This window comes from Lissotriton helveticus, chromosome 6 (genome assembly GCF_964261635.1).
Source record: "Lissotriton helveticus chromosome 6, aLisHel1.1, whole genome shotgun sequence".
In the NCBI taxonomy this organism is placed as follows: domain Eukaryota; kingdom Metazoa; phylum Chordata; class Amphibia; order Caudata; family Salamandridae; genus Lissotriton; species Lissotriton helveticus.
In genome coordinates, this window is record NC_136067.1 from 366,495,451 (window position 1) to 366,522,306 (window position 26,856).

Sequence of the window (26,856 nt, forward strand, 5' to 3'; positions counted from 1 at the left end):
AGTTTGCTTTTATTCACACGCAAACACAATAGCGCCACTTTACAGGGTTTGGTAGTGGAGCGCTACTCTCGTTTTCTCGTCTATTTTTCAACAGCATTGTTTTCCCCGGGTGGGGAAGTGCACCATTCCTGGAGGTACTGCAATACCAGGTTGATGCGTGGAGTGGACAGAGCAAGCTCCTATTCCATCTCCCTGTTCCAAAAATCAATTTAATATATGGTCCCCAGATAGAGGACGTATCAGATATTAAACTGATAAGAACAGATACTACACTTGATCTTAGCCAAAAGGCCGAGAAGCGATAACCCGGGCCCATTCAGAATCAACGCCTCCCGAAGCAATCTACCTGGCTCACCCGGACTTGGCTCTTCCCTCGCACCGTCGCTGGCCGCCTTTCCGCCTCTTTTTCCGACTCCCAGCAAGGGCTCAGTATGTCTGGGTGGAAAGGAGGCCCCGGCCTCAGGCCTTCTCCCGGCTCCCAGAGTCCTCCTCGGCTGTCGCCTCATCAGGCGTCACTTAGCATACCCACGTTGTCCTCTTTCTAGAATTTGCATGCCCCGCCCCTTCCTGCGCACTGCTTCCAGACGGCTGGCCAGAAAGCCTGGCAGCCAGGGGATGCTGGGAATCAGCCCAGGATGCCCTGGACAGCTCCCTGACCGGATATGGCCGGCCCCTCACCCTCGCTTGCCGGGGACACTGCTCCCCTGCAGCCTAAGGCCTATAGATAAGGCTTGGCCGTTCGTGGCCGTTCGGGGACGGGCGGGGCGGGCAGAGAAGGAAAAGGACTCTGTATTTTTCTTCTTGCTCAGAGAAGCCAAGGGCAGTGTCCACTTCTCTGCCAGCCTGCATGCCAGCCAGCCTGCCTGCCTGCCTCCCTCCCTCCCTCCCACTGACTTGCTGGGAACCTTCTTCCATTCGTTCCCCAGTGAAATGGATCCAAAATCACTGAAAGTCTGCTGCTGGAAAAACAATCTTTTTCCGACGTTTGTCTCTTTTCAAAGTGCAGCGTCTGGATGGAGAAGGGGAGAAAAAAAGAAATAATTTTTTATTTGTATTTTTTTTTCGTAAACCCGAAAAATTAATAAATGAATAAATAAATAACGCACGGCCCGGGTGCGGCAAATAAGTCAAATAAATACATGAATAAGGCAAGACACGGTGACCAGTTTGCTTTTATTCACACGCAAACACAATAGCGCCACTTTACAGGGTTTGGTAGTGGAGCGCTACTCTCGTTTTCTCGTCTATTTTTCAACAGCATTGTTTTCCCCGGGTGGGGAAGTGCACCATTCCTGGAGGTACTGCAATACCAGGTTGATGCGTGGAGTGGACAGAGCAAGCTCCTATTCCATCTCCCTGTTCCAAAAATCAATTTAATATATGGTCCCCAGATAGAGGACGTATCAGATATTAAACTGATAAGAACAGATACTACACTTGATCTTAGCCAAAAGGCCGAGAAGCGATAACCCGGGCCCATTCAGAATCAACGCCTCCCGAAGCAATCTACCTGGCTCACCCGGACTTGGCTCTTCCCTCGCACCGTCGCTGGCCGCCTTTCCGCCTCTTTTTCCGACTCCCAGCAAGGGCTCAGTATGTCTGGGTGGAAAGGAGGCCCCGGCCTCAGGCCTTCTCCCGGCTCCCAGAGTCCTCCTCGGCTGTCGCCTCATCAGGCGTCACTTAGCATACCCACGTTGTCCTCTTTCTAGAATTTGCATGCCCCGCCCCTTCCTGCGCACTGCTTCCAGACGGCTGGCCAGAAAGACTGGCAGCCAGGGGATGCTGGGAATCAGCCCAGGATGCCCTGGACAGCTCCCTGACCGGATATGGCCGGCCCCTCACCCTCGCTTGCCGGGGACACTGCTCCCCTGCAGCCTAAGGCCTATAGATAAGGCTTGGCCGTTCGTGGCCGTTCGGGGACGGGCGGGGCGGGCAGAGAAGGAAAAGGACTCTGTATTTTTCTTCTTGCTCAGAGAAGCCAAGGGCAGTGTCCACTTCTCTGCCAGCCTGCATGCCAGCCAGCCTGCCTGCCTGCCTCCCTCCCTCCCTCCCACTGACTTGCTGGGAACCTTCTTCCATTCGTTCCCCAGTGAAATGGATCCAAAATCACTGAAAGTCTGCTGCTGGAAAAACAATCTTTTTCCGACGTTTGTCTCTTTTCAAAGTGCAGCGTCTGGATGGAGAAGGGGAGAAAAAAAGAAATAATTTTTTATTTGTATTTTTTTTTCGTAAACCCGAAAAATTAATAAATGAATAAATAAATAACGCACGGCCCGGGTGCGGCAAATAAGTCAAATAAATACATGAATAAGGCAAGACACGGTGACCAGTTTGCTTTTATTCACACGCAAACACAATAGCGCCACTTTACAGGGTTTGGTAGTGGAGCGCTACTCTCGTTTTCTCGTCTATTTTTCAACAGCATTGTTTTCCCCGGGTGGGGAAGTGCACCATTCCTGGAGGTACTGCAATACCAGGTTGATGCGTGGAGTGGACAGAGCAAGCTCCTATTCCATCTCCCTGTTCCAAAAATCAATTTAATATATGGTCCCCAGATAGAGGACGTATCAGATATTAAACTGATAAGAACAGATACTACACTTGATCTTAGCCAAAAGGCCGAGAAGCGATAACCCGGGCCCATTCAGAATCAACGCCTCCCGAAGCAATCTACCTGGCTCACCCGGACTTGGCTCTTCCCTCGCACCGTCGCTGGCCGCCTTTCCGCCTCTTTTTCCGACTCCCAGCAAGGGCTCAGTATGTCTGGGTGGAAAGGAGGCCCCGGCCTCAGGCCTTCTCCCGGCTCCCAGAGTCCTCCTCGGCTGTCGCCTCATCAGGCGTCACTTAGCATACCCACGTTGTCCTCTTTCTAGAATTTGCATGCCCCGCCCCTTCCTGCGCACTGCTTCCAGACGGCTGGCCAGAAAGACTGGCAGCCAGGGGATGCTGGGAATCAGCCCAGGATGCCCTGGACAGCTCCCTGACCGGATATGGCCGGCCCCTCACCCTCGCTTGCCGGGGACACTGCTCCCCTGCAGCCTAAGGCCTATAGATAAGGCTTGGCCGTTCGTGGCCGTTCGGGGACGGGCGGGGCGGGCAGAGAAGGAAAAGGACTCTGTATTTTTCTTCTTGCTCAGAGAAGCCAAGGGCAGTGTCCACTTCTCTGCCAGCCTGCATGCCAGCCAGCCTGCCTGCCTGCCTCCCTCCCTCCCTCCCTCCCTCCCTCCCTCCCTCCCTCCCACTGACTTGCTGGGAACCTTCTTCCATTCGTTCCCCAGTGAAATGGATCCAAAATCACTGAAAGTCTGCTGCTGGAAAAACAATCTTTTTCCGACGTTTGTCTCTTTTCAAAGTGCAGCGTCTGGATGGAGAAGGGGAGAAAAAAAGAAATAATTTTTTATTTGTATTTTTTTTCTCGTAAACCCGAAAAATTAATAAATGAATAAATAAATAACGCACGGCCCGGGTGCGGCAAATAAGTCAAATAAATACATGAATAAGGCAAGACACGGTGACCAGTTTGCTTTTATTCACACGCAAACACAATAGCGCCACTTTACAGGGTTTGGTAGTGGAGCGCTACTCTCGTTTTCTCGTCTATTTTTCAACAGCATTGTTTTCCCCGGGTGGGGAAGTGCACCATTCCTGGAGGTACTGCAATACCAGGTTGATGCGTGGAGTGGACAGAGCAAGCTCCTATTCCATCTCCCTGTTCCAAAAATCAATTTAATATATGGTCCCCAGATAGAGGACGTATCAGATATTAAACTGATAAGAACAGATACTACACTTGATCTTAGCCAAAAGGCCGAGAAGCGATAACCCGGGCCCATTCAGAATCAACGCCTCCCGAAGCAATCTACCTGGCTCACCCGGACTTGGCTCTTCCCTCGCACCGTCGCTGGCCGCCTTTCCGCCTCTTTTTCCGACTCCCAGCAAGGGCTCAGTATGTCTGGGTGGAAAGGAGGCCCCGGCCTCAGGCCTTCTCCCGGCTCCCAGAGTCCTCCTCGGCTGTCGCCTCATCAGGCGTCACTTAGCATACCCACGTTGTCCTCTTTCTAGAATTTGCATGCCCCGCCCCTTCCTGCGCACTGCTTCCAGACGGCTGGCCAGAAAGCCTGGCAGCCAGGGGATGCTGGGAATCAGCCCAGGATGCCCTGGACAGCTCCCTGACCGGATATGGCCGGCCCCTCACCCTCGCTTGCCGGGGACACTGCTCCCCTGCAGCCTAAGGCCTATAGATAAGGCTTGGCCGTTCGTGGCCGTTCGGGGACGGGCGGGGCGGGCAGAGAAGGAAAAGGACTCTGTATTTTTCTTCTTGCTCAGAGAAGCCAAGGGCAGTGTCCACTTCTCTGCCAGCCTGCATGCCAGCCAGCCTGCCTGCCTGCCTCCCTCCCTCCCTCCCACTGACTTGCTGGGAACCTTCTTCCATTCGTTCCCCAGTGAAATGGATCCAAAATCACTGAAAGTCTGCTGCTGGAAAAACAATCTTTTTCCGACGTTTGTCTCTTTTCAAAGTGCAGCGTCTGGATGGAGAAGGGGAGAAAAAAAGAAATAATTTTTTATTTGTATTTTTTTTTCGTAAACCCGAAAAATTAATAAATGAATAAATAAATAACGCACGGCCCGGGTGCGGCAAATAAGTCAAATAAATACATGAATAAGGCAAGACACGGTGACCAGTTTGCTTTTATTCACACGCAAACACAATAGCGCCACTTTACAGGGTTTGGTAGTGGAGCGCTACTCTCGTTTTCTCGTCTATTTTTCAACAGCATTGTTTTCCCCGGGTGGGGAAGTGCACCATTCCTGGAGGTACTGCAATACCAGGTTGATGCGTGGAGTGGACAGAGCAAGCTCCTATTCCATCTCCCTGTTCCAAAAATCAATTTAATATATGGTCCCCAGATAGAGGACGTATCAGATATTAAACTGATAAGAACAGATACTACACTTGATCTTAGCCAAAAGGCCGAGAAGCGATAACCCGGGCCCATTCAGAATCAACGCCTCCCGAAGCAATCTACCTGGCTCACCCGGACTTGGCTCTTCCCTCGCACCGTCGCTGGCCGCCTTTCCGCCTCTTTTTCCGACTCCCAGCAAGGGCTCAGTATGTCTGGGTGGAAAGGAGGCCCCGGCCTCAGGCCTTCTCCCGGCTCCCAGAGTCCTCCTCGGCTGTCGCCTCATCAGGCGTCACTTAGCATACCCACGTTGTCCTCTTTCTAGAATTTGCATGCCCCGCCCCTTCCTGCGCACTGCTTCCAGACGGCTGGCCAGAAAGACTGGCAGCCAGGGGATGCTGGGAATCAGCCCAGGATGCCCTGGACAGCTCCCTGACCGGATATGGCCGGCCCCTCACCCTCGCTTGCCGGGGACACTGCTCCCCTGCAGCCTAAGGCCTATAGATAAGGCTTGGCCGTTCGTGGCCGTTCGGGGACGGGCGGGGCGGGCAGAGAAGGAAAAGGACTCTGTATTTTTCTTCTTGCTCAGAGAAGCCAAGGGCAGTGTCCACTTCTCTGCCAGCCTGCATGCCAGCCAGCCTGCCTGCCTGCCTCCCTCCCTTCCTCCCTTCCTCCCTCCCTCCCTCCCACTGACTTGCTGGGAACCTTCTTCCATTCGTTCCCCAGTGAAATGGATCCAAAATCACTGAAAGTCTGCTGCTGGAAAAACAATCTTTTTCCGACGTTTGTCTCTTTTCAAAGTGCAGCGTCTGGATGGAGAAGGGGAGAAAAAAAGAAATAATTTTTTATTTGTATTTTTTTTTCGTAAACCCGAAAAATTAATAAATGAATAAATAAATAACGCACGGCCCGGGTGCGGCAAATAAGTCAAATAAATACATGAATAAGGCAAGACACGGTGACCAGTTTGCTTTTATTCACACGCAAACACAATAGCGCCACTTTACAGGGTTTGGTAGTGGAGCGCTACTCTCGTTTTCTCGTCTATTTTTCAACAGCATTGTTTTCCCCGGGTGGGGAAGTGCACCATTCCTGGAGGTACTGCAATACCAGGTTGATGCGTGGAGTGGACAGAGCAAGCTCCTATTCCATCTCCCTGTTCCAAAAATCAATTTAATATATGGTCCCCAGATAGAGGACGTATCAGATATTAAACTGATAAGAACAGATACTACACTTGATCTTAGCCAAAAGGCCGAGAAGCGATAACCCGGGCCCAATCAGAATCAACGCCTCCCGAAGCAATCTACCTGGCTCACCCGGACTTGGCTCTTCCCTCGCACCGTCGCTGGCCGCCTTTCCGCCTCTTTTTCCGACTCCCAGCAAGGGCTCAGTATGTCTGGGTGGAAAGGAGGCCCCGGCCTCAGGCCTTCTCCCGGCTCCCAGAGTCCTCCTCGGCTGTCGCCTCATCAGGCGTCACTTAGCATACCCACGTTGTCCTCTTTCTAGAATTTGCATGCCCCGCCCCTTCCTGCGCACTGCTTCCAGACGGCTGGCCAGAAAGACTGGCAGCCAGGGGATGCTGGGAATCAGCCCAGGATGCCCTGGACAGCTCCCTGACCGGATATGGCCGGCCCCTCACCCTCGCTTGCCGGGGACACTGCTCCCCTGCAGCCTAAGGCCTATAGATAAGGCTTGGCCGTTCGTGGCCGTTCGGGGACGGGCGGGGCGGGCAGAGAAGGAAAAGGACTCTGTATTTTTCTTCTTGCTCAGAGAAGCCAAGGGCAGTGTCCACTTCTCTGCCAGCCTGCATGCCAGCCAGCCTGCCTGCCTGCCTCCCTCCCTCCCTCCCTCCCTCCCTCCCTCCCACTGACTTGCTGGGAACCTTCTTCCATTCGTTCCCCAGTGAAATGGATCCAAAATCACTGAAAGTCTGCTGCTGGAAAAACAATCTTTTTCCGACGTTTGTCTCTTTTCAAAGTGCAGCGTCTGGATGGAGAAGGGGAGAAAAAAAGAAATAATTTTTTATTTGTATTTTTTTTCTCGTAAACCCGAAAAATTAATAAATGAATAAATAAATAACGCACGGCCCGGGTGCGGCAAATAAGTCAAATAAATACATGAATAAGGCAAGACACGGTGACCAGTTTGCTTTTATTCACACGCAAACACAATAGCGCCACTTTACAGGGTTTGGTAGTGGAGCGCTACTCTCGTTTTCTCGTCTATTTTTCAACAGCATTGTTTTCCCCGGGTGGGGAAGTGCACCATTCCTGGAGGTACTGCAATACCAGGTTGATGCGTGGAGTGGACAGAGCAAGCTCCTATTCCATCTCCCTGTTCCAAAAATCAATTTAATATATGGTCCCCAGATAGAGGACGTATCAGATATTAAACTGATAAGAACAGATACTACACTTGATCTTAGCCAAAAGGCCGAGAAGCGATAACCCGGGCCCATTCAGAATCAACGCCTCCCGAAGCAATCTACCTGGCTCACCCGGACTTGGCTCTTCCCTCGCACCGTCGCTGGCCGCCTTTCCGCCTCTTTTTCCGACTCCCAGCAAGGGCTCAGTATGTCTGGGTGGAAAGGAGGCCCCGGCCTCAGGCCTTCTCCCGGCTCCCAGAGTCCTCCTCGGCTGTCGCCTCATCAGGCGTCACTTAGCATACCCACGTTGTCCTCTTTCTAGAATTTGCATGCCCCGCCCCTTCCTGCGCACTGCTTCCAGACGGCTGGCCAGAAAGCCTGGCAGCCAGGGGATGCTGGGAATCAGCCCAGGATGCCCTGGACAGCTCCCTGACCGGATATGGCCGGCCCCTCACCCTCGCTTGCCGGGGACACTGCTCCCCTGCAGCCTAAGGCCTATAGATAAGGCTTGGCCGTTCGTGGCCGTTCGGGGACGGGCGGGGCGGGCAGAGAAGGAAAAGGACTCTGTATTTTTCTTCTTGCTCAGAGAAGCCAAGGGCAGTGTCCACTTCTCTGCCAGCCTGCATGCCAGCCAGCCTGCCTGCCTGCCTCCCTCCCTCCCTCCCACTGACTTGCTGGGAACCTTCTTCCATTCGTTCCCCAGTGAAATGGATCCAAAATCACTGAAAGTCTGCTGCTGGAAAAACAATCTTTTTCCGACGTTTGTCTCTTTTCAAAGTGCAGCGTCTGGATGGAGAAGGGGAGAAAAAAAGAAATAATTTTTTATTTGTATTTTTTTTTCGTAAACCCGAAAAATTAATAAATGAATAAATAAATAACGCACGGCCCGGGTGCGGCAAATAAGTCAAATAAATACATGAATAAGGCAAGACACGGTGACCAGTTTGCTTTTATTCACACGCAAACACAATAGCGCCACTTTACAGGGTTTGGTAGTGGAGCGCTACTCTCGTTTTCTCGTCTATTTTTCAACAGCATTGTTTTCCCCGGGTGGGGAAGTGCACCATTCCTGGAGGTACTGCAATACCAGGTTGATGCGTGGAGTGGACAGAGCAAGCTCCTATTCCATCTCCCTGTTCCAAAAATCAATTTAATATATGGTCCCCAGATAGAGGACGTATCAGATATTAAACTGATAAGAACAGATACTACACTTGATCTTAGCCAAAAGGCCGAGAAGCGATAACCCGGGCCCATTCAGAATCAACGCCTCCCGAAGCAATCTACCTGGCTCACCCGGACTTGGCTCTTCCCTCGCACCGTCGCTGGCCGCCTTTCCGCCTCTTTTTCCGACTCCCAGCAAGGGCTCAGTATGTCTGGGTGGAAAGGAGGCCCCGGCCTCAGGCCTTCTCCCGGCTCCCAGAGTCCTCCTCGGCTGTCGCCTCATCAGGCGTCACTTAGCATACCCACGTTGTCCTCTTTCTAGAATTTGCATGCCCCGCCCCTTCCTGCGCACTGCTTCCAGACGGCTGGCCAGAAAGACTGGCAGCCAGGGGATGCTGGGAATCAGCCCAGGATGCCCTGGACAGCTCCCTGACCGGATATGGCCGGCCCCTCACCCTCGCTTGCCGGGGACACTGCTCCCCTGCAGCCTAAGGCCTATAGATAAGGCTTGGCCGTTCGTGGCCGTTCGGGGACGGGCGGGGCGGGCAGAGAAGGAAAAGGACTCTGTATTTTTCTTCTTGCTCAGAGAAGCCAAGGGCAGTGTCCACTTCTCTGCCAGCCTGCATGCCAGCCAGCCTGCCTGCCTGCCTCCCTCCCTCCCTCCCTCCCTCCCTCCCTCCCACTGACTTGCTGGGAACCTTCTTCCATTCGTTCCCCAGTGAAATGGATCCAAAATCACTGAAAGTCTGCTGCTGGAAAAACAATCTTTTTCCGACGTTTGTCTCTTTTCAAAGTGCAGCGTCTGGATGGAGAAGGGGAGAAAAAAAGAAATAATTTTTTATTTGTATTTTTTTTCTCGTAAACCCGAAAAATTAATAAATGAATAAATAAATAACGCACGGCCCGGGTGCGGCAAATAAGTCAAATAAATACATGAATAAGGCAAGACACGGTGACCAGTTTGCTTTTATTCACACGCAAACACAATAGCGCCACTTTACAGGGTTTGGTAGTGGAGCGCTACTCTCGTTTTCTCGTCTATTTTTCAACAGCATTGTTTTCCCCGGGTGGGGAAGTGCACCATTCCTGGAGGTACTGCAATACCAGGTTGATGCGTGGAGTGGACAGAGCAAGCTCCTATTCCATCTCCCTGTTCCAAAAATCAATTTAATATATGGTCCCCAGATAGAGGACGTATCAGATATTAAACTGATAAGAACAGATACTACACTTGATCTTAGCCAAAAGGCCGAGAAGCGATAACCCGGGCCCATTCAGAATCAACGCCTCCCGAAGCAATCTACCTGGCTCACCCGGACTTGGCTCTTCCCTCGCACCGTCGCTGGCCGCCTTTCCGCCTCTTTTTCCGACTCCCAGCAAGGGCTCAGTATGTCTGGGTGGAAAGGAGGCCCCGGCCTCAGGCCTTCTCCCGGCTCCCAGAGTCCTCCTCGGCTGTCGCCTCATCAGGCGTCACTTAGCATACCCACGTTGTCCTCTTTCTAGAATTTGCATGCCCCGCCCCTTCCTGCGCACTGCTTCCAGACGGCTGGCCAGAAAGCCTGGCAGCCAGGGGATGCTGGGAATCAGCCCAGGATGCCCTGGACAGCTCCCTGACCGGATATGGCCGGCCCCTCACCCTCGCTTGCCGGGGACACTGCTCCCCTGCAGCCTAAGGCCTATAGATAAGGCTTGGCCGTTCGTGGCCGTTCGGGGACGGGCGGGGCGGGCAGAGAAGGAAAAGGACTCTGTATTTTTCTTCTTGCTCAGAGAAGCCAAGGGCAGTGTCCACTTCTCTGCCAGCCTGCATGCCAGCCAGCCTGCCTGCCTGCCTCCCTCCCTCCCTCCCACTGACTTGCTGGGAACCTTCTTCCATTCGTTCCCCAGTGAAATGGATCCAAAATCACTGAAAGTCTGCTGCTGGAAAAACAATCTTTTTCCGACGTTTGTCTCTTTTCAAAGTGCAGCGTCTGGATGGAGAAGGGGAGAAAAAAAGAAATAATTTTTTATTTGTATTTTTTTTTCGTAAACCCGAAAAATTAATAAATGAATAAATAAATAACGCACGGCCCGGGTGCGGCAAATAAGTCAAATAAATACATGAATAAGGCAAGACACGGTGACCAGTTTGCTTTTATTCACACGCAAACACAATAGCGCCACTTTACAGGGTTTGGTAGTGGAGCGCTACTCTCGTTTTCTCGTCTATTTTTCAACAGCATTGTTTTCCCCGGGTGGGGAAGTGCACCATTCCTGGAGGTACTGCAATACCAGGTTGATGCGTGGAGTGGACAGAGCAAGCTCCTATTCCATCTCCCTGTTCCAAAAATCAATTTAATATATGGTCCCCAGATAGAGGACGTATCAGATATTAAACTGATAAGAACAGATACTACACTTGATCTTAGCCAAAAGGCCGAGAAGCGATAACCCGGGCCCATTCAGAATCAACGCCTCCCGAAGCAATCTACCTGGCTCACCCGGACTTGGCTCTTCCCTCGCACCGTCGCTGGCCGCCTTTCCGCCTCTTTTTCCGACTCCCAGCAAGGGCTCAGTATGTCTGGGTGGAAAGGAGGCCCCGGCCTCAGGCCTTCTCCCGGCTCCCAGAGTCCTCCTCGGCTGTCGCCTCATCAGGCGTCACTTAGCATACCCACGTTGTCCTCTTTCTAGAATTTGCATGCCCCGCCCCTTCCTGCGCACTGCTTCCAGACGGCTGGCCAGAAAGACTGGCAGCCAGGGGATGCTGGGAATCAGCCCAGGATGCCCTGGACAGCTCCCTGACCGGATATGGCCGGCCCCTCACCCTCGCTTGCCGGGGACACTGCTCCCCTGCAGCCTAAGGCCTATAGATAAGGCTTGGCCGTTCGTGGCCGTTCGGGGACGGGCGGGGCGGGCAGAGAAGGAAAAGGACTCTGTATTTTTCTTCTTGCTCAGAGAAGCCAAGGGCAGTGTCCACTTCTCTGCCAGCCTGCATGCCAGCCAGCCTGCCTGCCTGCCTCCCTCCCTCCCTCCCACTGACTTGCTGGGAACCTTCTTCCATTCGTTCCCCAGTGAAATGGATCCAAAATCACTGAAAGTCTGCTGCTGGAAAAACAATCTTTTTCCGACGTTTGTCTCTTTTCAAAGTGCAGCGTCTGGATGGAGAAGGGGAGAAAAAAAGAAATAATTTTTTATTTGTATTTTTTTTTCGTAAACCCGAAAAATTAATAAATGAATAAATAAATAACGCACGGCCCGGGTGCGGCAAATAAGTCAAATAAATACATGAATAAGGCAAGACACGGTGACCAGTTTGCTTTTATTCACACGCAAACACAATAGCGCCACTTTACAGGGTTTGGTAGTGGAGCGCTACTCTCGTTTTCTCGTCTATTTTTCAACAGCATTGTTTTCCCCGGGTGGGGAAGTGCACCATTCCTGGAGGTACTGCAATACCAGGTTGATGCGTGGAGTGGACAGAGCAAGCTCCTATTCCATCTCCCTGTTCCAAAAATCAATTTAATATATGGTCCCCAGATAGAGGACGTATCAGATATTAAACTGATAAGAACAGATACTACACTTGATCTTAGCCAAAAGGCCGAGAAGCGATAACCCGGGCCCATTCAGAATCAACGCCTCCCGAAGCAATCTACCTGGCTCACCCGGACTTGGCTCTTCCCTCGCACCGTCGCTGGCCGCCTTTCCGCCTCTTTTTCCGACTCCCAGCAAGGGCTCAGTATGTCTGGGTGGAAAGGAGGCCCCGGCCTCAGGCCTTCTCCCGGCTCCCAGAGTCCTCCTCGGCTGTCGCCTCATCAGGCGTCACTTAGCATACCCACGTTGTCCTCTTTCTAGAATTTGCATGCCCCGCCCCTTCCTGCGCACTGCTTCCAGACGGCTGGCCAGAAAGCCTGGCAGCCAGGGGATGCTGGGAATCAGCCCAGGATGCCCTGGACAGCTCCCTGACCGGATATGGCCGGCCCCTCACCCTCGCTTGCCGGGGACACTGCTCCCCTGCAGCCTAAGGCCTATAGATAAGGCTTGGCCGTTCGTGGCCGTTCGGGGACGGGCGGGGCGGGCAGAGAAGGAAAAGGACTCTGTATTTTTCTTCTTGCTCAGAGAAGCCAAGGGCAGTGTCCACTTCTCTGCCAGCCTGCATGCCAGCCAGCCTGCCTGCCTGCCTCCCTCCCTCCCTCCCACTGACTTGCTGGGAACCTTCTTCCATTCGTTCCCCAGTGAAATGGATCCAAAATCACTGAAAGTCTGCTGCTGGAAAAACAATCTTTTTCCGACGTTTGTCTCTTTTCAAAGTGCAGCGTCTGGATGGAGAAGGGGAGAAAAAAAGAAATAATTTTTTATTTGTATTTTTTTTTCGTAAACCCGAAAAATTAATAAATGAATAAATAAATAACGCACGGCCCGGGTGCGGCAAATAAGTCAAATAAATACATGAATAAGGCAAGACACGGTGACCAGTTTGCTTTTATTCACACGCAAACACAATAGCGCCACTTTACAGGGTTTGGTAGTGGAGCGCTACTCTCGTTTTCTCGTCTATTTTTCAACAGCATTGTTTTCCCCGGGTGGGGAAGTGCACCATTCCTGGAGGTACTGCAATACCAGGTTGATGCGTGGAGTGGACAGAGCAAGCTCCTATTCCATCTCCCTGTTCCAAAAATCAATTTAATATATGGTCCCCAGATAGAGGACGTATCAGATATTAAACTGATAAGAACAGATACTACACTTGATCTTAGCCAAAAGGCCGAGAAGCGATAACCCGGGCCCATTCAGAATCAACGCCTCCCGAAGCAATCTACCTGGCTCACCCGGACTTGGCTCTTCCCTCGCACCGTCGCTGGCCGCCTTTCCGCCTCTTTTTCCGACTCCCAGCAAGGGCTCAGTATGTCTGGGTGGAAAGGAGGCCCCGGCCTCAGGCCTTCTCCCGGCTCCCAGAGTCCTCCTCGGCTGTCGCCTCATCAGGCGTCACTTAGCATACCCACGTTGTCCTCTTTCTAGAATTTGCATGCCCCGCCCCTTCCTGCGCACTGCTTCCAGACGGCTGGCCAGAAAGACTGGCAGCCAGGGGATGCTGGGAATCAGCCCAGGATGCCCTGGACAGCTCCCTGACCGGATATGGCCGGCCCCTCACCCTCGCTTGCCGGGGACACTGCTCCCCTGCAGCCTAAGGCCTATAGATAAGGCTTGGCCGTTCGTGGCCGTTCGGGGACGGGCGGGGCGGGCAGAGAAGGAAAAGGACTCTGTATTTTTCTTCTTGCTCAGAGAAGCCAAGGGCAGTGTCCACTTCTCTGCCAGCCTGCATGCCAGCCAGCCTGCCTGCCTGCCTCCCTCCCTCCCTCCCACTGACTTGCTGGGAACCTTCTTCCATTCGTTCCCCAGTGAAATGGATCCAAAATCACTGAAAGTCTGCTGCTGGAAAAACAATCTTTTTCCGACGTTTGTCTCTTTTCAAAGTGCAGCGTCTGGATGGAGAAGGGGAGAAAAAAAGAAATAATTTTTTATTTGTATTTTTTTTTCGTAAACCCGAAAAATTAATAAATGAATAAATAAATAACGCACGGCCCGGGTGCGGCAAATAAGTCAAATAAATACATGAATAAGGCAAGACACGGTGACCAGTTTGCTTTTATTCACACGCAAACACAATAGCGCCACTTTACAGGGTTTGGTAGTGGAGCGCTACTCTCGTTTTCTCGTCTATTTTTCAACAGCATTGTTTTCCCCGGGTGGGGAAGTGCACCATTCCTGGAGGTACTGCAATACCAGGTTGATGCGTGGAGTGGACAGAGCAAGCTCCTATTCCATCTCCCTGTTCCAAAAATCAATTTAATATATGGTCCCCAGATAGAGGACGTATCAGATATTAAACTGATAAGAACAGATACTACACTTGATCTTAGCCAAAAGGCCGAGAAGCGATAACCCGGGCCCATTCAGAATCAACGCCTCCCGAAGCAATCTACCTGGCTCACCCGGACTTGGCTCTTCCCTCGCACCGTCGCTGGCCGCCTTTCCGCCTCTTTTTCCGACTCCCAGCAAGGGCTCAGTATGTCTGGGTGGAAAGGAGGCCCCGGCCTCAGGCCTTCTCCCGGCTCCCAGAGTCCTCCTCGGCTGTCGCCTCATCAGGCGTCACTTAGCATACCCACGTTGTCCTCTTTCTAGAATTTGCATGCCCCGCCCCTTCCTGCGCACTGCTTCCAGACGGCTGGCCAGAAAGACTGGCAGCCAGGGGATGCTGGGAATCAGCCCAGGATGCCCTGGACAGCTCCCTGACCGGATATGGCCGGCCCCTCACCCTCGCTTGCCGGGGACACTGCTCCCCTGCAGCCTAAGGCCTATAGATAAGGCTTGGCCGTTCGTGGCCGTTCGGGGACGGGCGGGGCGGGCAGAGAAGGAAAAGGACTCTGTATTTTTCTTCTTGCTCAGAGAAGCCAAGGGCAGTGTCCACTTCTCTGCCAGCCTGCATGCCAGCCAGCCTGCCTGCCTGCCTCCCTCCCTCCCTCCCTCCCTCCCTCCCTCCCTCCCTCCCACTGACTTGCTGGGAACCTTCTTCCATTCGTTCCCCAGTGAAATGGATCCAAAATCACTGAAAGTCTGCTGCTGGAAAAACAATCTTTTTCCGACGTTTGTCTCTTTTCAAAGTGCAGCGTCTGGATGGAGAAGGGGAGAAAAAAAGAAATAATTTTTTATTTGTATTTTTTTTCTCGTAAACCCGAAAAATTAATAAATGAATAAATAAATAACGCACGGCCCGGGTGCGGCAAATAAGTCAAATAAATACATGAATAAGGCAAGACACGGTGACCAGTTTGCTTTTATTCACACGCAAACACAATAGCGCCACTTTACAGGGTTTGGTAGTGGAGCGCTACTCTCGTTTTCTCGTCTATTTTTCAACAGCATTGTTTTCCCCGGGTGGGGAAGTGCACCATTCCTGGAGGTACTGCAATACCAGGTTGATGCGTGGAGTGGACAGAGCAAGCTCCTATTCCATCTCCCTGTTCCAAAAATCAATTTAATATATGGTCCCCAGATAGAGGACGTATCAGATATTAAACTGATAAGAACAGATACTACACTTGATCTTAGCCAAAAGGCCGAGAAGCGATAACCCGGGCCCATTCAGAATCAACGCCTCCCGAAGCAATCTACCTGGCTCACCCGGACTTGGCTCTTCCCTCGCACCGTCGCTGGCCGCCTTTCCGCCTCTTTTTCCGACTCCCAGCAAGGGCTCAGTATGTCTGGGTGGAAAGGAGGCCCCGGCCTCAGGCCTTCTCCCGGCTCCCAGAGTCCTCCTCGGCTGTCGCCTCATCAGGCGTCACTTAGCATACCCACGTTGTCCTCTTTCTAGAATTTGCATGCCCCGCCCCTTCCTGCGCACTGCTTCCAGACGGCTGGCCAGAAAGCCTGGCAGCCAGGGGATGCTGGGAATCAGCCCAGGATGCCCTGGACAGCTCCCTGACCGGATATGGCCGGCCCCTCACCCTCGCTTGCCGGGGACACTGCTCCCCTGCAGCCTAAGGCCTATAGATAAGGCTTGGCCGTTCGTGGCCGTTCGGGGACGGGCGGGGCGGGCAGAGAAGGAAAAGGACTCTGTATTTTTCTTCTTGCTCAGAGAAGCCAAGGGCAGTGTCCACTTCTCTGCCAGCCTGCATGCCAGCCAGCCTGCCTGCCTGCCTCCCTCCCTCCCTCCCACTGACTTGCTGGGAACCTTCTTCCATTCGTTCCCCAGTGAAATGGATCCAAAATCACTGAAAGTCTGCTGCTGGAAAAACAATCTTTTTCCGACGTTTGTCTCTTTTCAAAGTGCAGCGTCTGGATGGAGAAGGGGAGAAAAAAAGAAATAATTTTTTATTTGTATTTTTTTTTCGTAAACCCGAAAAATTAATAAATGAATAAATAAATAACGCACGGCCCGGGTGCGGCAAATAAGTCAAATAAATACATGAATAAGGCAAGACACGGTGACCAGTTTGCTTTTATTCACACGCAAACACAATAGCGCCACTTTACAGGGTTTGGTAGTGGAGCGCTACTCTCGTTTTCTCGTCTATTTTTCAACAGCATTGTTTTCCCCGGGTGGGGAAGTGCACCATTCCTGGAGGTACTGCAATACCAGGTTGATGCGTGGAGTGGACAGAGCAAGCTCCTATTCCATCTCCCTGTTCCAAAAATCAATTTAATATATGGTCCCCAGATAGAGGACGTATCAGATATTAAACTGATAAGAACAGATTTTTTTTTTTTTTTTTTTTTTTTTTTTTTTTTTTGTCCTACCCGTCACACCCTCAGTCAGCAGGTCTGGCCAGTCTGCCACACCCACCGGCCTTGCCCTTCAACCGAGCCGTCTCGCCTGGCCTACTTGCCCAGGGGGTACTAGGCATGGCTTATCTTTTCAGCCAACCCCGGTCTGTCCTGCTACTACCTCCATCCAGCAGCCAACCAGCCCAGCTGAAAGCGGGGAACCAATCCGCAGACAGCCATTAGCTGGTTGGCCTTGTGCCGGTCGGACCTAGGAGGGTTCGCCTGGACAGGGGGGCGACTTAGCCTTCCAGCCATGCCGTTCGGCCCTGTCGTTCCATCCAAGGTCATCAGCCCGGTTGTCAAACAAAGCCGGTTGGCACAGCAGCCCAGTCTCGCCTGCTGACCTACGAAAAAAATCGCCATTCAGCCGGCCTGCCAGTCAGCCCCCACTGGGGTACTGCCCAACAGTCCAGCATGCCAGGCTACTAAAAACGTTATGACATTACTGTCATATGCGTAATGACATTGCTGTCATTGTCGATCCGGAACCGAATCTCGTTTCTACGTATTGGGAATATCATTGACACACAAAGTTCAATGAGCACATCCCAACTGACCGCCCTCCCCTAGGGGAGGCAAGTGAAACTACACTTGATCTTAGCCAAAAGGCCGAGAAGCGATAACCCGGGCCCATTCAGAATCAACGCCTCCCGAAGCAATCTACCTGGCTCACCCGGACTTGGCTCTTCCCTCGCACCGTCGCTGGCCGCCTTTCCGCCTCTTTTTCCGACTCCCAGCAAGGGCTCAGTATGTCTGGGTGGAAAGGAGGCCCCGGCCTCAGGCCTTCTCCCGGCTCCCAGAGTCCTCCTCGGCTGTCGCCTCATCAGGCGTCACTTAGCATACCCACGTTGTCCTCTTTCTAGAATTTGCATGCCCCGCCCCTTCCTGCGCACTGCTTCCAGACGGCTGGCCAGAAAGACTGGCAGCCAGGGGATGCTGGGAATCAGCCCAGGATGCCCTGGACAGCTCCCTGACCGGATATGGCCGGCCCCTCACCCTCGCTTGCCGGGGACACTGCTCCCCTGCAGCCTAAGGCCTATAGATAAGGCTTGGCCGTTCGTGGCCGTTCGGGGACGGGCGGGGCGGGCAGAGAAGGAAAAGGACTCTGTATTTTTCTTCTTGCTCAGAGAAGCCAAGGGCAGTGTCCACTTCTCTGCCAGCCTGCATGCCAGCCAGCCTGCCTGCCTGCCTCCCTCCCTTCCTCCCTTCCTCCCTCCCTCCCTCCCACTGACTTGCTGGGAACCTTCTTCCATTCGTTCCCCAGTGAAATGGATCCAAAATCACTGAAAGTCTGCTGCTGGAAAAACAATCTTTTTCCGACGTTTGTCTCTTTTCAAAGTGCAGCGTCTGGATGGAGAAGGGGAGAAAAAAAGAAATAATTTTTTATTTGTATTTTTTTTTCGTAAACCCGAAAAATTAATAAATGAATAAATAAATAACGCACGGCCCGGGTGCGGCAAATAAGTCAAATAAATACATGAATAAGGCAAGACACGGTGACCAGTTTGCTTTTATTCACACGCAAACACAATAGCGCCACTTTACAGGGTTTGGTAGTGGAGCGCTACTCTCGTTTTCTCGTCTATTTTTCAACAGCATTGTTTTCCCCGGGTGGGGAAGTGCACCATTCCTGGAGGTACTGCAATACCAGGTTGATGCGTGGAGTGGACAGAGCAAGCTCCTATTCCATCTCCCTGTTCCAAAAATCAATTTAATATATGGTCCCCAGATAGAGGACGTATCAGATATTAAACTGATAAGAACAGATACTACACTTGATCTTAGCCAAAAGGCCGAGAAGCGATAACCCGGGCCCAATCAGAATCAACGCCTCCCGAAGCAATCTACCTGGCTCACCCGGACTTGGCTCTTCCCTCGCACCGTCGCTGGCCGCCTTTCCGCCTCTTTTTCCGACTCCCAGCAAGGGCTCAGTATGTCTGGGTGGAAAGGAGGCCCCGGCCTCAGGCCTTCTCCCGGCTCCCAGAGTCCTCCTCGGCTGTCGCCTCATCAGGCGTCACTTAGCATACCCACGTTGTCCTCTTTCTAGAATTTGCATGCCCCGCCCCTTCCTGCGCACTGCTTCCAGACGGCTGGCCAGAAAGACTGGCAGCCAGGGGATGCTGGGAATCAGCCCAGGATGCCCTGGACAGCTCCCTGACCGGATATGGCCGGCCCCTCACCCTCGCTTGCCGGGGACACTGCTCCCCTGCAGCCTAAGGCCTATAGATAAGGCTTGGCCGTTCGTGGCCGTTCGGGGACGGGCGGGGCGGGCAGAGAAGGAAAAGGACTCTGTATTTTTCTTCTTGCTCAGAGAAGCCAAGGGCAGTGTCCACTTCTCTGCCAGCCTGCATGCCAGCCAGCCTGCCTGCCTGCCTCCCTCCCTCCCTCCCTCCCTCCCTCCCTCCCACTGACTTGCTGGGAACCTTCTTCCATTCGTTCCCCAGTGAAATGGATCCAAAATCACTGAAAGTCTGCTGCTGGAAAAACAATCTTTTTCCGACGTTTGTCTCTTTTCAAAGTGCAGCGTCTGGATGGAGAAGGGGAGAAAAAAAGAAATAATTTTTTATTTGTATTTTTTTTCTCGTAAACCCGAAAAATTAATAAATGAATAAATAAATAACGCACGGCCCGGGTGCGGCAAATAAGTCAAATAAATACATGAATAAGGCAAGACACGGTGACCAGTTTGCTTTTATTCACACGCAAACACAATAGCGCCACTTTACAGGGTTTGGTAGTGGAGCGCTACTCTCGTTTTCTCGTCTATTTTTCAACAGCATTGTTTTCCCCGGGTGGGGAAGTGCACCATTCCTGGAGGTACTGCAATACCAGGTTGATGCGTGGAGTGGACAGAGCAAGCTCCTATTCCATCTCCCTGTTCCAAAAATCAATTTAATATATGGTCCCCAGATAGAGGACGTATCAGATATTAAACTGATAAGAACAGATACTACACTTGATCTTAGCCAAAAGGCCGAGAAGCGATAACCCGGGCCCATTCAGAATCAACGCCTCCCGAAGCAATCTACCTGGCTCACCCGGACTTGGCTCTTCCCTCGCACCGTCGCTGGCCGCCTTTCCGCCTCTTTTTCCGACTCCCAGCAAGGGCTCAGTATGTCTGGGTGGAAAGGAGGCCCCGGCCTCAGGCCTTCTCCCGGCTCCCAGAGTCCTCCTCGGCTGTCGCCTCATCAGGCGTCACTTAGCATACCCACGTTGTCCTCTTTCTAGAATTTGCATGCCCCGCCCCTTCCTGCGCACTGCTTCCAGACGGCTGGCCAGAAAGCCTGGCAGCCAGGGGATGCTGGGAATCAGCCCAGGATGCCCTGGACAGCTCCCTGACCGGATATGGCCGGCCCCTCACCCTCGCTTGCCGGGGACACTGCTCCCCTGCAGCCTAAGGCCTATAGATAAGGCTTGGCCGTTCGTGGCCGTTCGGGGACGGGCGGGGCGGGCAGAGAAGGAAAAGGACTCTGTATTTTTCTTCTTGCTCAGAGAAGCCAAGGGCAGTGTCCACTTCTCTGCCAGCCTGCATGCCAGCCAGCCTGCCTGCCTGCCTCCCTCCCTCCCTCCCACTGACTTGCTGGGAACCTTCTTCCATTCGTTCCCCAGTGAAATGGATCCAAAATCACTGAAAGTCTGCTGCTGGAAAAACAATCTTTTTCCGACGTTTGTCTCTTTTCAAAGTGCAGCGTCTGGATGGAGAAGGGGAGAAAAAAAGAAATAATTTTTTATTTGTATTTTTTTTTCGTAAACCCGAAAAATTAATAAATGAATAAATAAATAACGCACGGCCCGGGTGCGGCAAATAAGTCAAATAAATACATGAATAAGGCAAGACACGGTGACCAGTTTGCTTTTATTCACACGCAAACACAATAGCGCCACTTTACAGGGTTTGGTAGTGGAGCGCTACTCTCGTTTTCTCGTCTATTTTTCAACAGCATTGTTTTCCCCGGGTGGGGAAGTGCACCATTCCTGGAGGTACTGCAATACCAGGTTGATGCGTGGAGTGGACAGAGCAAGCTCCTATTCCATCTCCCTGTTCCAAAAATCAATTTAATATATGGTCCCCAGATAGAGGACGTATCAGATATTAAACTGATAAGAACAGATACTACACTTGATCTTAGCCAAAAGGCCGAGAAGCGATAACCCGGGCCCATTCAGAATCAACGCCTCCCGAAGCAATCTACCTGGCTCACCCGGACTTGGCTCTTCCCTCGCACCGTCGCTGGCCGCCTTTCCGCCTCTTTTTCCGACTCCCAGCAAGGGCTCAGTATGTCTGGGTGGAAAGGAGGCCCCGGCCTCAGGCCTTCTCCCGGCTCCCAGAGTCCTCCTCGGCTGTCGCCTCATCAGGCGTCACTTAGCATACCCACGTTGTCCTCTTTCTAGAATTTGCATGCCCCGCCCCTTCCTGCGCACTGCTTCCAGACGGCTGGCCAGAAAGACTGGCAGCCAGGGGATGCTGGGAATCAGCCCAGGATGCCCTGGACAGCTCCCTGACCGGATATGGCCGGCCCCTCACCCTCGCTTGCCGGGGACACTGCTCCCCTGCAGCCTAAGGCCTATAGATAAGGCTTGGCCGTTCGTGGCCGTTCGGGGACGGGCGGGGCGGGCAGAGAAGGAAAAGGACTCTGTATTTTTCTTCTTGCTCAGAGAAGCCAAGGGCAGTGTCCACTTCTCTGCCAGCCTGCATGCCAGCCAGCCTGCCTGCCTGCCTCCCTCCCTCCCTCCCTCCCTCCCTCCCTCCCACTGACTTGCTGGGAACCTTCTTCCATTCGTTCCCCAGTGAAATGGATCCAAAATCACTGAAAGTCTGCTGCTGGAAAAACAATCTTTTTCCGACGTTTGTCTCTTTTCAAAGTGCAGCGTCTGGATGGAGAAGGGGAGAAAAAAAGAAATAATTTTTTATTTGTATTTTTTTTCTCGTAAACCCGAAAAATTAATAAATGAATAAATAAATAACGCACGGCCCGGGTGCGGCAAATAAGTCAAATAAATACATGAATAAGGCAAGACACGGTGACCAGTTTGCTTTTATTCACACGCAAACACAATAGCGCCACTTTACAGGGTTTGGTAGTGGAGCGCTACTCTCGTTTTCTCGTCTATTTTTCAACAGCATTGTTTTCCCCGGGTGGGGAAGTGCACCATTCCTGGAGGTACTGCAATACCAGGTTGATGCGTGGAGTGGACAGAGCAAGCTCCTATTCCATCTCCCTGTTCCAAAAATCAATTTAATATATGGTCCCCAGATAGAGGACGTATCAGATATTAAACTGATAAGAACAGATACTACACTTGATCTTAGCCAAAAGGCCGAGAAGCGATAACCCGGGCCCATTCAGAATCAACGCCTCCCGAAGCAATCTACCTGGCTCACCCGGACTTGGCTCTTCCCTCGCACCGTCGCTGGCCGCCTTTCCGCCTCTTTTTCCGACTCCCAGCAAGGGCTCAGTATGTCTGGGTGGAAAGGAGGCCCCGGCCTCAGGCCTTCTCCCGGCTCCCAGAGTCCTCCTCGGCTGTCGCCTCATCAGGCGTCACTTAGCATACCCACGTTGTCCTCTTTCTAGAATTTGCATGCCCCGCCCCTTCCTGCGCACTGCTTCCAGACGGCTGGCCAGAAAGCCTGGCAGCCAGGGGATGCTGGGAATCAGCCCAGGATGCCCTGGACAGCTCCCTGACCGGATATGGCCGGCCCCTCACCCTCGCTTGCCGGGGACACTGCTCCCCTGCAGCCTAAGGCCTATAGATAAGGCTTGGCCGTTCGTGGCCGTTCGGGGACGGGCGGGGCGGGCAGAGAAGGAAAAGGACTCTGTATTTTTCTTCTTGCTCAGAGAAGCCAAGGGCAGTGTCCACTTCTCTGCCAGCCTGCATGCCAGCCAGCCTGCCTGCCTGCCTCCCTCCCTCCCTCCCACTGACTTGCTGGGAACCTTCTTCCATTCGTTCCCCAGTGAAATGGATCCAAAATCACTGAAAGTCTGCTGCTGGAAAAACAATCTTTTTCCGACGTTTGTCTCTTTTCAAAGTGCAGCGTCTGGATGGAGAAGGGGAGAAAAAAAGAAATAATTTTTTATTTGTATTTTTTTTTCGTAAACCCGAAAAATTAATAAATGAATAAATAAATAACGCACGGCCCGGGTGCGGCAAATAAGTCAAATAAATACATGAATAAGGCAAGACACGGTGACCAGTTTGCTTTTATTCACACGCAAACACAATAGCGCCACTTTACAGGGTTTGGTAGTGGAGCGCTACTCTCGTTTTCTCGTCTATTTTTCAACAGCATTGTTTTCCCCGGGTGGGGAAGTGCACCATTCCTGGAGGTACTGCAATACCAGGTTGATGCGTGGAGTGGACAGAGCAAGCTCCTATTCCATCTCCCTGTTCCAAAAATCAATTTAATATATGGTCCCCAGATAGAGGACGTATCAGATATTAAACTGATAAGAACAGATACTACACTTGATCTTAGCCAAAAGGCCGAGAAGCGATAACCCGGGCCCATTCAGAATCAACGCCTCCCGAAGCAATCTACCTGGCTCACCCGGACTTGGCTCTTCCCTCGCACCGTCGCTGGCCGCCTTTCCGCCTCTTTTTCCGACTCCCAGCAAGGGCTCAGTATGTCTGGGTGGAAAGGAGGCCCCGGCCTCAGGCCTTCTCCCGGCTCCCAGAGTCCTCCTCGGCTGTCGCCTCATCAGGCGTCACTTAGCATACCCACGTTGTCCTCTTTCTAGAATTTGCATGCCCCGCCCCTTCCTGCGCACTGCTTCCAGACGGCTGGCCAGAAAGACTGGCAGCCAGGGGATGCTGGGAATCAGCCCAGGATGCCCTGGACAGCTCCCTGACCGGATATGGCCGGCCCCTCACCCTCGCTTGCCGGGGACACTGCTCCCCTGCAGCCTAAGGCCTATAGATAAGGCTTGGCCGTTCGTGGCCGTTCGGGGACGGGCGGGGCGGGCAGAGAAGGAAAAGGACTCTGTATTTTTCTTCTTGCTCAGAGAAGCCAAGGGCAGTGTCCACTTCTCTGCCAGCCTGCATGCCAGCCAGCCTGCCTGCCTGCCTCCCTCCCTCCCTCCCACTGACTTGCTGGGAACCTTCTTCCATTCGTTCCCCAGTGAAATGGATCCAAAATCACTGAAAGTCTGCTGCTGGAAAAACAATCTTTTTCCGACGTTTGTCTCTTTTCAAAGTGCAGCGTCTGGATGGAGAAGGGGAGAAAAAAAGAAATAATTTTTTATTTGTATTTTTTTTTCGTAAACCCGAAAAATTAATAAATGAATAAATAAATAACGCACGGCCCGGGTGCGGCAAATAAGTCAAATAAATACATGAATAAGGCAAGACACGGTGACCAGTTTGCTTTTATTCACACGCAAACACAATAGCGCCACTTTACAGGGTTTGGTAGTGGAGCGCTACTCTCGTTTTCTCGTCTATTTTTCAACAGCATTGTTTTCCCCGGGTGGGGAAGTGCACCATTCCTGGAGGTACTGCAATACCAGGTTGATGCGTGGAGTGGACAGAGCAAGCTCCTATTCCATCTCCCTGTTCCAAAAATCAATTTAATATATGGTCCCCAGATAGAGGACGTATCAGATATTAAACTGATAAGAACAGATACTACACTTGATCTTAGCCAAAAGGCCGAGAAGCGATAACCCGGGCCCATTCAGAATCAACGCCTCCCGAAGCAATCTACCTGGCTCACCCGGACTTGGCTCTTCCCTCGCACCGTCGCTGGCCGCCTTTCCGCCTCTTTTTCCGACTCCCAGCAAGGGCTCAGTATGTCTGGGTGGAAAGGAGGCCCCGGCCTCAGGCCTTCTCCCGGCTCCCAGAGTCCTCCTCGGCTGTCGCCTCATCAGGCGTCACTTAGCATACCCACGTTGTCCTCTTTCTAGAATTTGCATGCCCCGCCCCTTCCTGCGCACTGCTTCCAGACGGCTGGCCAGAAAGCCTGGCAGCCAGGGGATGCTGGGAATCAGCCCAGGATGCCCTGGACAGCTCCCTGACCGGATATGGCCGGCCCCTCACCCTCGCTTGCCGGGGACACTGCTCCCCTGCAGCCTAAGGCCTATAGATAAGGCTTGGCCGTTCGTGGCCGTTCGGGGACGGGCGGGGCGGGCAGAGAAGGAAAAGGACTCTGTATTTTTCTTCTTGCTCAGAGAAGCCAAGGGCAGTGTCCACTTCTCTGCCAGCCTGCATGCCAGCCAGCCTGCCTGCCTGCCTCCCTCCCTCCCTCCCACTGACTTGCTGGGAACCTTCTTCCATTCGTTCCCCAGTGAAATGGATCCAAAATCACTGAAAGTCTGCTGCTGGAAAAACAATCTTTTTCCGACGTTTGTCTCTTTTCAAAGTGCAGCGTCTGGATGGAGAAGGGGAGAAAAAAAGAAATAATTTTTTATTTGTATTTTTTTTTCGTAAACCCGAAAAATTAATAAATGAATAAATAAATAACGCACGGCCCGGGTGCGGCAAATAAGTCAAATAAATACATGAATAAGGCAAGACACGGTGACCAGTTTGCTTTTATTCACACGCAAACACAATAGCGCCACTTTACAGGGTTTGGTAGTGGAGCGCTACTCTCGTTTTCTCGTCTATTTTTCAACAGCATTGTTTTCCCCGGGTGGGGAAGTGCACCATTCCTGGAGGTACTGCAATACCAGGTTGATGCGTGGAGTGGACAGAGCAAGCTCCTATTCCATCTCCCTGTTCCAAAAATCAATTTAATATATGGTCCCCAGATAGAGGACGTATCAGATATTAAACTGATAAGAACAGATACTACACTTGATCTTAGCCAAAAGGCCGAGAAGCGATAACCCGGGCCCATTCAGAATCAACGCCTCCCGAAGCAATCTACCTGGCTCACCCGGACTTGGCTCTTCCCTCGCACCGTCGCTGGCCGCCTTTCCGCCTCTTTTTCCGACTCCCAGCAAGGGCTCAGTATGTCTGGGTGGAAAGGAGGCCCCGGCCTCAGGCCTTCTCCCGGCTCCCAGAGTCCTCCTCGGCTGTCGCCTCATCAGGCGTCACTTAGCATACCCACGTTGTCCTCTTTCTAGAATTTGCATGCCCCGCCCCTTCCTGCGCACTGCTTCCAGACGGCTGGCCAGAAAGACTGGCAGCCAGGGGATGCTGGGAATCAGCCCAGGATGCCCTGGACAGCTCCCTGACCGGATATGGCCGGCCCCTCACCCTCGCTTGCCGGGGACACTGCTCCCCTGCAGCCTAAGGCCTATAGATAAGGCTTGGCCGTTCGTGGCCGTTCGGGGACGGGCGGGGCGGGCAGAGAAGGAAAAGGACTCTGTATTTTTCTTCTTGCTCAGAGAAGCCAAGGGCAGTGTCCACTTCTCTGCCAGCCTGCATGCCAGCCAGCCTGCCTGCCTGCCTCCCTCCCTCCCTCCCACTGACTTGCTGGGAACCTTCTTCCATTCGTTCCCCAGTGAAATGGATCCAAAATCACTGAAAGTCTGCTGCTGGAAAAACAATCTTTTTCCGACGTTTGTCTCTTTTCAAAGTGCAGCGTCTGGATGGAGAAGGGGAGAAAAAAAGAAATAATTTTTTATTTGTATTTTTTTTTCGTAAACCCGAAAAATTAATAAATGAATAAATAAATAACGCACGGCCCGGGTGCGGCAAATAAGTCAAATAAATACATGAATAAGGCAAGACACGGTGACCAGTTTGCTTTTATTCACACGCAAACACAATAGCGCCACTTTACAGGGTTTGGTAGTGGAGCGCTACTCTCGTTTTCTCGTCTATTTTTCAACAGCATTGTTTTCCCCGGGTGGGGAAGTGCACCATTCCTGGAGGTACTGCAATACCAGGTTGATGCGTGGAGTGGACAGAGCAAGCTCCTATTCCATCTCCCTGTTCCAAAAATCAATTTAATATATGGTCCCCAGATAGAGGACGTATCAGATATTAAACTGATAAGAACAGATACTACACTTGATCTTAGCCAAAAGGCCGAGAAGCGATAACCCGGGCCCATTCAGAATCAACGCCTCCCGAAGCAATCTACCTGGCTCACCCGGACTTGGCTCTTCCCTCGCACCGTCGCTGGCCGCCTTTCCGCCTCTTTTTCCGACTCCCAGCAAGGGCTCAGTATGTCTG

General features: G+C 52.2%; 23 non-coding genes and 1 pseudogene across 23 annotated transcripts; all 24 read right to left on the bottom strand.

Moving 5' to 3' along the window:
- Window positions 1-112: 112 nt before the first annotated feature.
- Window positions 113-303, bottom strand: LOC144765739 (U2 spliceosomal RNA). The gene has a single exon (XR_013597606.1). It is a non-coding gene; the product is annotated as a U2 spliceosomal RNA (small nuclear RNA).
- Window positions 304-1,276: 973 nt separating this feature from the next.
- Window positions 1,277-1,467, bottom strand: LOC144765740 (U2 spliceosomal RNA). Its single transcript, XR_013597607.1, has one exon. It is a non-coding gene; the product is annotated as a U2 spliceosomal RNA (small nuclear RNA).
- Window positions 1,468-2,440: 973 nt separating this feature from the next.
- Window positions 2,441-2,631, bottom strand: LOC144765741 (U2 spliceosomal RNA). The gene has a single exon (XR_013597608.1). It is a non-coding gene; the product is annotated as a U2 spliceosomal RNA (small nuclear RNA).
- Window positions 2,632-3,629: 998 nt separating this feature from the next.
- On the bottom strand, window positions 3,630-3,820 carry LOC144765742 (U2 spliceosomal RNA). Its single transcript, XR_013597609.1, has one exon. It is a non-coding gene; the product is annotated as a U2 spliceosomal RNA (small nuclear RNA).
- Window positions 3,821-4,793: 973 nt separating this feature from the next.
- Window positions 4,794-4,984, bottom strand: LOC144765743 (U2 spliceosomal RNA). The gene has a single exon (XR_013597610.1). It is a non-coding gene; the product is annotated as a U2 spliceosomal RNA (small nuclear RNA).
- Window positions 4,985-5,977: 993 nt separating this feature from the next.
- On the bottom strand, window positions 5,978-6,168 carry LOC144765744 (U2 spliceosomal RNA). The gene has a single exon (XR_013597611.1). It is a non-coding gene; the product is annotated as a U2 spliceosomal RNA (small nuclear RNA).
- Window positions 6,169-7,158: 990 nt separating this feature from the next.
- On the bottom strand, window positions 7,159-7,349 carry LOC144765745 (U2 spliceosomal RNA). Its single transcript, XR_013597612.1, has one exon. It is a non-coding gene; the product is annotated as a U2 spliceosomal RNA (small nuclear RNA).
- Window positions 7,350-8,322: 973 nt separating this feature from the next.
- LOC144765746 (U2 spliceosomal RNA) lies at window positions 8,323-8,513 on the bottom strand. The gene has a single exon (XR_013597613.1). It is a non-coding gene; the product is annotated as a U2 spliceosomal RNA (small nuclear RNA).
- Window positions 8,514-9,503: 990 nt separating this feature from the next.
- On the bottom strand, window positions 9,504-9,694 carry LOC144765747 (U2 spliceosomal RNA). The gene has a single exon (XR_013597614.1). It is a non-coding gene; the product is annotated as a U2 spliceosomal RNA (small nuclear RNA).
- Window positions 9,695-10,667: 973 nt separating this feature from the next.
- LOC144765748 (U2 spliceosomal RNA) lies at window positions 10,668-10,858 on the bottom strand. Its single transcript, XR_013597615.1, has one exon. It is a non-coding gene; the product is annotated as a U2 spliceosomal RNA (small nuclear RNA).
- Window positions 10,859-11,831: 973 nt separating this feature from the next.
- On the bottom strand, window positions 11,832-12,022 carry LOC144765750 (U2 spliceosomal RNA). The gene has a single exon (XR_013597616.1). It is a non-coding gene; the product is annotated as a U2 spliceosomal RNA (small nuclear RNA).
- Window positions 12,023-12,995: 973 nt separating this feature from the next.
- LOC144765751 (U2 spliceosomal RNA) lies at window positions 12,996-13,186 on the bottom strand. The gene has a single exon (XR_013597617.1). It is a non-coding gene; the product is annotated as a U2 spliceosomal RNA (small nuclear RNA).
- Window positions 13,187-14,159: 973 nt separating this feature from the next.
- LOC144765752 (U2 spliceosomal RNA) lies at window positions 14,160-14,350 on the bottom strand. Its single transcript, XR_013597618.1, has one exon. It is a non-coding gene; the product is annotated as a U2 spliceosomal RNA (small nuclear RNA).
- Window positions 14,351-15,348: 998 nt separating this feature from the next.
- Window positions 15,349-15,539, bottom strand: LOC144765753 (U2 spliceosomal RNA). The gene has a single exon (XR_013597619.1). It is a non-coding gene; the product is annotated as a U2 spliceosomal RNA (small nuclear RNA).
- A 973-nt stretch (window positions 15,540-16,512) lies between these two features.
- LOC144764426 (U2 spliceosomal RNA) lies at window positions 16,513-16,733 on the bottom strand (annotated as a pseudogene).
- A 431-nt stretch (window positions 16,734-17,164) lies between these two features.
- LOC144764527 (U2 spliceosomal RNA) lies at window positions 17,165-17,355 on the bottom strand. The gene has a single exon (XR_013596595.1). It is a non-coding gene; the product is annotated as a U2 spliceosomal RNA (small nuclear RNA).
- A 993-nt stretch (window positions 17,356-18,348) lies between these two features.
- On the bottom strand, window positions 18,349-18,539 carry LOC144765754 (U2 spliceosomal RNA). Its single transcript, XR_013597620.1, has one exon. It is a non-coding gene; the product is annotated as a U2 spliceosomal RNA (small nuclear RNA).
- A 990-nt stretch (window positions 18,540-19,529) lies between these two features.
- LOC144765755 (U2 spliceosomal RNA) lies at window positions 19,530-19,720 on the bottom strand. Its single transcript, XR_013597621.1, has one exon. It is a non-coding gene; the product is annotated as a U2 spliceosomal RNA (small nuclear RNA).
- Window positions 19,721-20,693: 973 nt separating this feature from the next.
- Window positions 20,694-20,884, bottom strand: LOC144765756 (U2 spliceosomal RNA). Its single transcript, XR_013597622.1, has one exon. It is a non-coding gene; the product is annotated as a U2 spliceosomal RNA (small nuclear RNA).
- Window positions 20,885-21,874: 990 nt separating this feature from the next.
- Window positions 21,875-22,065, bottom strand: LOC144765757 (U2 spliceosomal RNA). Its single transcript, XR_013597623.1, has one exon. It is a non-coding gene; the product is annotated as a U2 spliceosomal RNA (small nuclear RNA).
- A 973-nt stretch (window positions 22,066-23,038) lies between these two features.
- On the bottom strand, window positions 23,039-23,229 carry LOC144765758 (U2 spliceosomal RNA). The gene has a single exon (XR_013597624.1). It is a non-coding gene; the product is annotated as a U2 spliceosomal RNA (small nuclear RNA).
- Window positions 23,230-24,202: 973 nt separating this feature from the next.
- Window positions 24,203-24,393, bottom strand: LOC144765759 (U2 spliceosomal RNA). The gene has a single exon (XR_013597625.1). It is a non-coding gene; the product is annotated as a U2 spliceosomal RNA (small nuclear RNA).
- Window positions 24,394-25,366: 973 nt separating this feature from the next.
- Window positions 25,367-25,557, bottom strand: LOC144765760 (U2 spliceosomal RNA). The gene has a single exon (XR_013597626.1). It is a non-coding gene; the product is annotated as a U2 spliceosomal RNA (small nuclear RNA).
- Window positions 25,558-26,530: 973 nt separating this feature from the next.
- LOC144765761 (U2 spliceosomal RNA) lies at window positions 26,531-26,721 on the bottom strand. The gene has a single exon (XR_013597627.1). It is a non-coding gene; the product is annotated as a U2 spliceosomal RNA (small nuclear RNA).
- Window positions 26,722-26,856: the final 135 nt, after the last annotated feature.